The following is an 11,578-nucleotide window of genomic DNA, read 5'->3' on the forward strand; positions in this document are numbered from 1 at the left end:
ATCAAAGCAACCTGGGCTTCCATAACACCTCAGCAGTGCCACAGGCTGATCGCCTCCATGCCACGCCGCATTGATGCAGTAATTGATGCACAAGGAGCCCCGACCAAGTATTGAGGGCATTTACTGAACATACATTTCAGTAGGATAATATTTTGGATTTTAAAAACATTTTTCAAGCTGTTGTTATAAAGTATTTTAATTTACTGAGATAATGACTTTTGTGTTTTCATTGGGTGTAAGCCATAATCATCAACATTAACAGAAGTAAACATTTGAAATAGATCACTCTGTGTGTAATGACTCTATATAATAGATCCCTCTGTGTGTAATGACTCTATATAATAGATCCCTCTGTGTGTAATGACTCTATATAATATATGAGTTTCACTTTTTGTACCGAAGAACTGAAATAAATTAACTTTTTGATAATATTCTAATTTAGTGAGAAGTACCTGTATATGCATCTATATATATAATCGTCTTATCCCCTCTGTCTGTCTGTGTGTCTGTCTGTCCAGGAAATCCCGCGTCGCTCATTGGTCTGGCAGCAGCCAATCAGCGCCGCGGGATTTCTGAAAAAAGATGGCGGCCGTTAGCGGCTCATCTCCCGGCCGGCAACAGCAGAAGGAACCCGACCGCCGGACCCATCTGCGGGACGGAGATGCAGCCGGGAGATGAGAAGCGCGAGGCGCTCATCTCCCGGCCGGTAGCAGCGGAAGGACCGCCGGCGCCGCTGACCTCCATGCGGAAGGGAGGACCGGGGAGCGGCGCTGCGGGTCGGGATACTTCTGCTGCGAGCGCCCGCTATGTCCCGGGTTCTCGCAGCGTAAGTAGCCGCACAGGCAGCGCCGCTCCCCGGTCCTCACCAAGACGATTCGATGATTGGTCGGGTCCGAAGACCGCGACCAATCACTGATCTTAGCGCAAAACTTAAACACCGCTGTGCTGATTGGTCGCCGACACCGCCCGCGACCAATCACCGATTTGGGCACCACATTTAAATATCCGCCGCGACCAATCAGCACAGCGGTGTTTAAATGTGGAGCCAAGATCGGTGATTGGTCGCGGCCAATATTTAAATTTGGCGCCCAAATCGGTGATTGGTCGCGGTCAGCGTCCGCGACCAATCAGCACAATAGTGTTTAACTTTGGCGCCAAGATCAGTGATTGGTCGCGGGCCAAGACAGCGACCAATCACCGATTTGTGCGGCAGATTTAAATATCGGCCGCGACCAATTGGATGTCAGCGCCGCTCCCTGGTCCTCCCTTCACACCCTAGCCGCCTGGATGTCAGCGGCGCTGCCTGTGCGGATACTTCCACTCCGAGAACCCAGGACATGAGCGGGCGCTCGGAGCAGAAGTATCCCGACCCGCAGCGCCGCTCCCCGTCCTCCCTTCACACCCTAGCCGCTGATGTCCCCACAGTATCCGCATGGTGTTACAAAGGTCCGGACATTTGTGTTAAAAATCGCTGATTGGTCGCAGGCGCTGCCCGCGACCAATCACCGATTTGGGCGCCAAATTAAAATATCGGCCGATCACCGATCTTGCCGCCACATTTAAACACTGCTGTGCTAATTGGTCGCGGACGCCAGCCGCAACCAATCAGCGAGCTTGGCGCCAAATTTAAACAACGCTCTGCTGATTGGACGCGTCCGGCATCCGCGACCAATCAGCGAGATTGGCGCCAAATTTAAACAACGCTCTGCTGATTGGTCGCGGACTCCAGCCGCGACCAATCAACGAGATTGGCGCCAAATTTAAGCAACGCTCTGCTGATTGATCGCGGTCGCTGGCCGAGATCAATCAGCAGTATTGGCGCAAAATTTAAACACCGCTCTGCTGATTGGTCGCGGTTGTCGGCCGTGACCAGTCAGCAGCATTGGCGCCAAATTTAGACCTCAATCTGCTGATTGGTCGCAACCACCGGCCGCGACCAATCTTCGTTTTTTGTGCCAAATTTAAACAACGCTCTGCTGATTGGTCGCGGTCGCTGGCCGCGACCAATCAGCAGTATTGGGGCCAAATTTAAACCCCGCTCTGCTGATTGGTCGCGGTCATCCTCTGCCCGCAGTCCCTTCATCTCCTCTGCTCTCCAGCCTCAGCCCTGCTCCCGTCCTGCACTGTACTCCGCAGCAGCCCCTTCATCAATAGCCCCCTCCTCCTCTCTGTGTCATCCTCTGCCCGCTGTCCCTTCATCTCCTCTGCTCAGCAGACTCAGCTCTGCTCCCATCCTGCACTGTACTCTGCAGCAGCCCCTTCATCCATGGCCTCCTCCTCCTCTCTGTGTCATCCTTTGCCTGCAGTCGCTTCATCTCCTCTGCTCTCCAGCCTCAGCCCTGCTCCCGTCCTGCACTGTACTCCGCAGCAGCCCCTTCATCCATGGCCCCCTCCTCCTCTCTCCATGTCCCCCTGTGTGCCGCAGCGGGCAGCCTGTCACACTCTGCTGCTCACCTTCTGACCTGATCTTCTGCCTCTCTTCACCCCACATGACCCCAGCGTTCCTTCAGGCTGCAGCACCCCCTCTCCTACCATCAAGCAACTGTGGTCACCCTCAAGCTGGATCTTCAGCTTCACAGTACCTGGACTCTGCTAAATATCGCTGCTATTAACCCCTTGTTCTCTGTAGGGATAGTTAGTGATGGGCGGGCGGACTGTTATTAATGTATGTATGTTTTTAGGTAAGTGGGTGGGAAGTATAATTAGGTTATTGTGGGGCTAATTATATATTATTATTTGTACTGTGATAGTGCGGTAATTAGTAGTATAATAACTGAAGACTTGTGTGTAATAAATATCTTTCATTCGTACGCGGTTTCATCTCACTTAGTCGCCGTTCAGTATAGTTTATAGCAAGGGAATCAGAGTACGTAACATGTGAGGTATTAGCCGGATATTGGTTATTGATAGTCAAGGCTGGCATTAATAATTAATATACGGAATACCGCCCGGTAACAAAGGGTAAATTGAAAACGCTTTGCTATCTTCTTATTGCCTTCTCCTGCTTTGTGGCCTCCACCATTTTCATTTTCAGAGTGCTCGGCAGCTGCTTAGAAGAACCCAAAGCTGCGTTTTTTTGGCACAGGGTTAGAGGAGGCTGGGTTTTTATAAATCTGGGAAATTTGCATCACCTGGCCTTTTCTAACGATGATAGTGAACAAGCCATAACCCTAAGGTATGTGCGCACATTGAGTATTTGGTGCAGAAATTTCGGTAACGTTTCTGCATCTCTTTGCAGCAAAAACACAACGGCTAATTAAGGTCAGAAACCTTGGTCAAACCGAGTTTCCACACTACAGCCGTGATGTAGTGACGTCTTTGTGCCTGCTGTGCACGGAGTCTCAGACTCACAGGCGAAGGGTGAATGGTGGATCAGGGAGCTTTCAACTCCTGATTCACTATTCTACTCAATGGTATCACCGTCATGGGAATGTGGATGTCGCGGAAACTGTGATGATGGGGAAGGAGAGGGAGGTCCGAGATACTGTTGTGGATCTATATAAACAGATGTAAACAATGATGCTGTTGAATAATTGATACAGTCACTACCTTACCCTATCCTGTACCTAAACAAAGCTGATACTGCCTAACCGCAGAGGTTGGCACCCTAAGGAACAACAATGGCACCTCCACTCACTGATGGCTGTCCCTCAGAAGCCCTAGTTAACCCTGATATATATATATATATATATATAAATAAAAAAAACACTGATAAATTAAATAGGATCAGATATGTCTCAAGGTACAGTACGGACCAAAAGTTTGGACACACCTTCTCATTTAAAGATTTTTCTGCATTTTCATAACTATGAAAATTGTACATTCACACTGAAGGCATCAAAACTATGAATTAACACATGTGGAATTATATACTTAACAAAAAAGTGTGAAACAACTGAAAATGTCTGATATTCTAGGTTCTTCAAAGTAGCCACCTTTTGCTTTGATGACTGCTTTGCACACTCTTGGCATTCTCTTGATGAGCTTCAAGAGGTAGTCACTGGAAATGGTTTTCACTTTACAGGTGTGCCCTGTCAGGTTTAGTAAGTGGGATTTCTTGCCTTATAAATGGGGTTGGGACCATCAGTTGTGTTGTGCAGAAGTCTGGTGGATACACAGCTGATAGTCCTACTGAATAGACTGTTAGAATTTGTATTATGGCAAGAAAAAAGCAGCTAAGTAAAGAAAAATGAGTGGCCATCATTACTTTAAGAAATGATGGTCAGTCAGTGTGAAAAATTGGGAAAACTTTGAAAGTGTCCCCAAGTGCAGTTGCAAAAACCATCAAGCGCTACAAAGAAACTGGCTCACATGAGGACCGCCCCAGGAAAGGAAGACCGAGAGTCACCTCTGCTTCTGAGGATAAGTTTATCCGAGTCACCAGCCTCAGAAATCGCAGGTTAACAGCAGCTCAGATTAGAGCCAGGTCAATGCCACACAGAGTTCTAGCTTCAGACACATCTCTACAACAACTGTTAAGAGGAGACTTTGTGCAGCAGGCCTTCATGGTAAAATAGCTGCTAGGAAACCACTGCTAAGGACAGGCAACAAGCAGAAGAGACTTGTTTGGGCTAAAGAACACAAGGAATGGACATTAGACCAGTGGAAATCTGTGCTTTGGTCTGATGAGTCCAAATTTGAGATCTTTGGTTCCAACCACCGTGTATTTGTGCGATGCAGAAAAGGTGAACGGATGGATGGACTCTACATGCCTGGTTCCCAAAGTGAAGCACTGAGGAGGAAGTGTGATGGTGTGGGGGTGCTTTGCTGGTGACACTGTTGGGGATTTATTCAAAATTGAAGGCATACTAAACCAGCATGGCTACCAAAGCATCTTGCAGCGGCATGCTATTCCATCCGGTTTGCGTTTAGTTGGACCATCATTTATTTTTCAACAGGACAATGACCCCAAACACACCTCCAGGCTGTGTAAGGGCTATTTGACCAAGTAGGAGAGTGATGGGGTGCTACGCCAGATGACCTGGCCTCCACTGTCACCAGACCTGAACCCAATCGAGATGGTTTGGGGTGAGCTGGACCGCAGAGTGAAGGCAAAAGAGCCAACAAGTGCTAAGCATCTCTGGGAACTCCTTCAAGATTATTGGAAGACCATTTCTGGTGACTACCTCTTGAAGCTCATCAAGAGAATGCCAAGAGTGTGCAAAGCAGTCATCAAAGCAAAAGGTGGCTACTTTGTAGAACCTAGCATATAAAACATATTTTCAGTTGTTTCACATTTTTTTGTTAAGTATATAATTCCACATGTGTTAATTCATAGTTTTGATGCCTTCAGTGTGAATGTACAATTTTCATAGTCATGAAAATACAGAAAAATCTTTAAATGAGGAGGTGTGTCCAAAGTTTGGTCTGTACTGTATATATAAAGGAAAGGGTATGTTACTCATCAGAGAATGTTTCAATAATCCACCTCAGTGTATTTCCCCACTAGTTTCATCAGGAGGCTTGATACAGGGATGATAATTCATGATGTTGAGCATAGTGTGCCTAATAGCCAGGTGTCCATGTATAAATATCCCACTTCATCCAAACCCCCTCCACAGACTAGGAGACCCATTCCTATTCCTAAAGGTGAATTGTCACAGGATATATAGAATGGAGTCTGTCTACAATAATGTACTGCGCCTGCGCTACTTCTCATGCGCTAGAGGTCCGATAATGTCCATCTCCTAGTGTACATGTCCGGAAGTGACGTGCTTTACACTGAAACGCCAGATAAACTGATTGCCTCCGTGCCACTCGTACCTGGGACTGCGTGTTAAGGGGACGGTTGCAACAACTTTATTACAATTGAAAACAACCGAACCCGGGGTCCGCGATAAAGCCTAGAAGACTGCAGCCGAACACCTACCGGGTAAGAATGTAAAACATGCAACTAAATTATAAATCCCTCCAGTGTTACTACACACCGGGACGGGAAAAGGGATTCGCACCATCTCCGTTAACTGCACGGGAGATGTGCGACAAATAACGTAGCCGTAGCTCTGTTGACTGCACAGAGGCTACGCAGCAGGCGCTAGGAGGTGTGTGTGACTCACGCCGGAGTGTACGTGCTCCCAGCCGGTGTGTGACCAGCCTGCGGAGTAACTCTCCAAGTGGCTAGCAGGCGGTGCCAGGGATGCGGAACCCGCAGTCTGCTCGGGGTGTATAGCAACCCCCTTGCAGGAGCCAGACTGCCAAACGGGAACTACCTGCCTAAGCACAGCTGAGCCTGCCTAAGCGACCTGTGCTAATCAGCCGAGCGAACTCTGGCATTGGCAGGTCACGGAGAGAGCAGATAGGGAGCACGTGGAGCCCAAACAGACAAGCATCCACACAAGAGCACAACCTAAACGGAATGATCAGAACGCACCGCCATGTTTGTGGTCGGGCTATTTAAAGACTAAGCCCTGCCCACAGTCGCATTATTGGTCGCACTACTGATGACGTCACCCGCGACCAATCAGGCGGTGCCAGGTCACCGGATCAGCTGACATCCAACCACCAATCACAGTCCGCCATGTCACGGGCATGCTCAGTGCAGTGCACCCTGGACTTAGGCAGTAGCAGCCCTGTTCCCCTCCGCAACCTATTCTTAACACTACTAGGAACAAAGACCAGAGAGACAGCATGTACATCTCGTGCACTAGCTAGACGTTAGGACTAACGGCGATGCTGAGCAGCATCAGCCCCGGCTGGACCAGAATGGGAGACCACAGAATCCACTGATGATTCTGACCCAATTTCAGATCCAGCAAACGCCTGACGTCTAACACTGCGCATGGCCGTAGTTATGCACTCCATGTCAGAGCGCATCTAGGGTCATTGTCAGTGATTACGCATGTCTGGATGTGTGTGCCGGAGAGCATTACGGTCTCCTATGTATGACTGTGCATGCGTTCCATGCTGGAGTGCATATAATATTGGATTGCATTCCAGCAATATAGAAAAGTCCTGTCTCTGAGAAAAACAAGAATTGCTCATCCTCCCATCATGTAATAGGCATGTAGATCTACTATATCACTACATAAAATAGGGATGATGGACCACAGTATATTCCTAAATAGTCAAATTTGATCCCTATTGTATAATTAGAGATACACAAGGATCACCACACTTGTTAGTTACTAAATAGTATATGTGTGTAATATAACTGATAAGAAATAATTCTTATATAAAAGCTCAAATATCTCGATGAAGTACAACATGTGAACCCCATTCACAGGGAACGGAGTAGCAATGAGTAGAGTATAAAATCCAAAAATGTAATCCAGAATGGGGCTGTATTCATACAAAACAGGCATAGGGAATTTGCTCATTGAGGGGCTAGTGAATAACGTCTAAAAATTCACTTTCTTTTTTGAGGATACATCTATTGTGATCACCTCCTCTCACATTGGGTTTAACCATCTCAATTATACATAAGGAGATGTCTCCAGTTTCACATCGATGTACACTGTTCATGTGTCTCGCTAATGGAGTGTCCCGACCATGGTGTATAGCGCCCAAATTCCCCCTCCCCCACCCTCATGCTAAACTAACTCTTGGTCCTGCATACATAATCTAGGGGGCAGGTGCATGTGGCCATATATATAAGTCCTGAAGTTTTACAGTTGGAATAATCCCTCTGAAAAAAAGGTTTTATTCGTGGAAGAACTCGAGAAAGATTTACATGGTCTCATCCAATTACATGTACAACGTTCTCCACATCTAAAGAAAAAGCAAACTCTTCTATCTAGCCAAGTCCCCTTCGGTGAAGTTTTTTTTTTATAGAAACTATGCACTAAACGGTCCCTAATTGAACGACCCTTTCTGAAAGTTATTTTGAGAGTACATCCCACAGCACCCTCAGGTCCGGGTCGACCACAAGTATATCCCAGTGTTTTCTGAGGATATTAAAGATATGGTCACTCTGATTGTCACAACTTCCTATTAATTGTGTTATCCCAAATTTTTCTTGGTCTCTTGGTTAGGTATGGAGGAGTGTCTGTCTCTCCCAATTTTTCTGCAAACAATCGTGTGAAATCCAATATGTACTGTGGGTACCCTTTTTCCTTGAATTTGGTGTTCATGTCTATTGCCTGTATATTAATATCTGTGACATTAGTACAGTTCCTTCTCAACTGTAAAAATTGGTCCTTGGGTATTCCTTTTTTTAGGGGGATGGAGAGGTGGCTATCCCACTTCCATAGACCCTTAGTGCTTGTCGGTTTATAGTAGATGAGTGTCCCTAGGGTCCCATCCAGTTGTTTCTTGATTAGTACATCCAGGAAAAGCAACTGGCTATAATTAACCTCTGATGTAACTCTAAGGCCCACTCTATTGACATTGAGTTCCTTGACAAATTCAAGAAATTGTTCACTCGTCCCTGACCAGATGATAAAAATGTCGTGAATATATCTATACCATACCCCAATATATGGATGCCACCACTTATGATCATCCCAGAATATTGTGGTTTCCTCCCACCAGCTCAAAACTAGGTTAGCATATGAGGGGGCACAGGGGCTCCCCATCGCAGTACCCCTGAGCTGGTGAAGAACTTCCTGTCAAAAAGAAAGAAGTTATGAACAAGAGTAAATTTTAGAAGATCCTCCATGAAGTCATTATGTCTGCTACACTCTATTGATCTCGATTTCAAGAAATGTCTTACTCCTCTGATACCATCCTCGATATCTAGTAAGTCCTGCTCCCCTACATGCATGTATACATGCTCGAGGGTCTACATGGAGGGGAGCAGGCAGAGGGAAAACCAATCCCAGAGGGATTATTCCAACTGTAAAACCTCAGGACTTATTCCAACTGCAGGACCTCAGGCGATATTATGGGAACATTATATTGTGTGTGGGGGGAAGGTGGTACTGTAGGAGCATTACTCTGTGTGGGGGCATCATACAAACTGCATAAGGGGCATAATGGGGCATTACACTGTGTGGGGGCATCATAGATACTGCATAAGGAGCATAATGGGGGCATTACACGGTGTGGGGGCATCATAGATACTGCATAAGGGGCATAATGGGGGCATTACACTGTGTGGGGGCATCATACATACTGTATAAGGGGCATAATGGGGGCATCACACTGTGTGAGGGGCATAATGGTGGCATTACACTGTGTGGGGGGGAATCATACATACTGCATAAGGGGCATAATGGGGGCATCACACTGTGTGAGGGGCATCATACGTCCTGCATAAGGGGCATAATGGGGGCATTACACTGTGTGGGGGGCATCATACGTCCTGCATAAGGGGCATAATGGGGGCATTACACTGTGTGGGGGCATCATAGATACTGCATAAGGGGCATAATGGGGGCATTACACTGTGTGGGGGCATCATACATACTGTATAAGGGGCATAATGGTGGCATTACACTGTGTGGGGGCATCATACATCCTGCATAAGGGGCATAATGGGGGCATTACACTGTGTGGGGGGCATCATACATACTGCATAAGGGGCATAATAGGGGCATTACACTGTGGGGGGCATCATACATCCTGCATAAGGGGGGCATTACACTGTGGGGGGCATCATACATCCAGCATAAGGGGCATAATGGGGGCATTACACTGTGGGGGGCATCATACATACTGTTTAAGGGGCATAATGGTGGCATTACACTGTGTGGGGCATCATACATCCTGCAAAAGGGGCATAATGGGGGCATTACACTGTGTGGGGGCATCATACGTACTGCATAAGGGGCATAATGGGGGCATTACACTGTGGGGGCATCATACATCCTTCATAAGGGGCATAATGGGGGCATTACACTGTGGGGGCATCATACATCCTGCATAAGGGGCATAATGGGGGCATTACACTGTGGGGCCAGTAAAGGGGCCCTGTACTATGAGAACAATACGTTTCCTCCCTTCCTGTCTCCATAGTTGGGTCGTATGTATCTATTACAGGAAACAGAACAAAAACCTTATGATTCTTATAAAGGGGCAACACAAGACCCCAAAAGAGTCTCCGTGCTGAAGGGGTTAATGCCCCCTGCGCCCAGTAATGGGGTCTCCACATACCTCCACCTGCAGAGCCGCCACCACATATATGGCTGCTCTGTGCGCACAGGAGCTGTGATGAGGTCACAGGAGGGGAGGAGTCAGGGGTCACATGATCAGGGGCCTCAGTGGATGCAGGACTCTGCTGTGCTGGTTGTCATGGTGCTGGATGAGCTGAAGTTTATGTGTGGGGTCAGGAGGGGTTTACAGTGTGGATGTAGCAGAGCCGCGTGTGTACGAGGTGTACGGAGCAGAGCCGCGTGTGTACGAGGTGTACGGAGCGGAGCCGCGCGTGTACGAGGTGTACGGAGCGGAGCCGCGCGTGTACGAGGTGTACGGAGCGGAGCCGCGCGTGTACGAGGTGTACGGAGCGGAGTCTTGTGTACGAGGTGTACGGAGCGGAGCCGCGTGTGTACGAGGTGTACGGAGCGGAGCCGTGTGTGTACGAGGTGTACGGAGCAGAGCCGCGCGTGTACGAGGTGTACGGAGCAGAGCCGCGTGTGTACGAGGTGTACGGAGCAGAGCCGCGTGTGTACGAGGTGTACGGAGCGGAGCCGCGTGTGTACGAGGTGTACGGAGCGGAGCCGCGTGTGTACGAGGTGTACGGAGCGGAGCCGCGTGTACGAGGTGTACGGAGCAGAGCCGCGTGTGTACGAGGTGTACGGAGCGGAGTCTTGTGTACGAGGTGTACGGAGCGGAGCCGCGTGTGTACGAGGTGTACGGAGCGGAGCCGTGTGTGTACAAGGTGTACGGAGCAGAGCCGCGCGTGTACGAGGTGTACGGAGCGGAGCCGTGTGTGTACGAGGTGTACGGAGCGGAGCCGTGTGTGTACAAGGTGTACGGAGCAGAGCCGCGCGTGTACGAGGTGTACGGAGCGGAGCCGCACGTGTACGAGGTGTACGGAGCAGAGCCACGTGTGTACGAGGTGTACGGAGCGGAGCCGCGCGTGTACGAGGTGTACGGAGCGGAGCCGCGCGTGTACGAGGTGTACGGAGGAGAGCCGCGTGTGTACGAGGTGTACAGAGCAGAGCCGCGTGTGTACGAGGTGTACGGAGCAGAGCCGCGTGTGTACGAGGTGTACGGAGCGGAGCCGCGTGTGTACGAGGTGTACGGAGCAGAGCCGCGTGTGTACGAGGTGTACGGAGCAGAGCCGCGTGTGTACGAGGTGTACGGAGCAGAGCCGCGTGTGTACAAGGTGTACGGAGCAGAGCCGCGTGTGTACGAGGTGTACGGAGCGGAGCCGCGTGTGTACGATGTGTACGGAGCGGAGCCGCGTGTGTACGAGGTGTACGGAGCGGAGCCGCGTGTGTACGAGGTGTACGGAGAGGAGCCGCGCGTGTACGAGGTGTACGGAGCGGAGCCGCGCGTGTACGAGGTGTACGGAGCGGAGCCGCGCGTGTACGAGGTGTACGGAGCGGAGTCACGTGTGTACGAGGTGTACGGAGCGGAGCCGCGTGTGTACGAGGTGTACGGAGCGGAGCCGTGTGTACGAGGAGTACGGAGCAGAGCCGCGTGTGTACGAGGTGTACGGAGCGGAGCCGCGTGTACGAGGTGTACGGAGCGGAGC

General features: G+C 49.4%; 1 protein-coding gene across 1 annotated transcript in view; it reads right to left on the minus strand.

Annotated features, from left to right (window-relative positions):
• Positions 1–10,114, minus strand: part of LOC141201427 (uncharacterized) — a 31,273-nt gene extending 21,159 nt beyond the window's left edge. Inside the window, exon 1 of the mRNA XM_073663415.1 lies at positions 10,033–10,114. The gene's annotated coding sequence lies outside the window, so the exon portion shown is untranslated. The remainder of the gene's footprint in view (positions 1–10,032) is intronic.
• Positions 10,115–11,578: the final 1,464 nt, after the last annotated feature.

This window comes from Phyllobates terribilis, unplaced genomic scaffold (assembly GCF_046119375.1).
Source record: "Phyllobates terribilis strain yellow unplaced genomic scaffold, ASM4611937v1 Scaffold_115__1_contigs__length_5345438, whole genome shotgun sequence".
NCBI lineage: Eukaryota > Metazoa > Chordata > Amphibia > Anura > Dendrobatidae > Phyllobates > Phyllobates terribilis.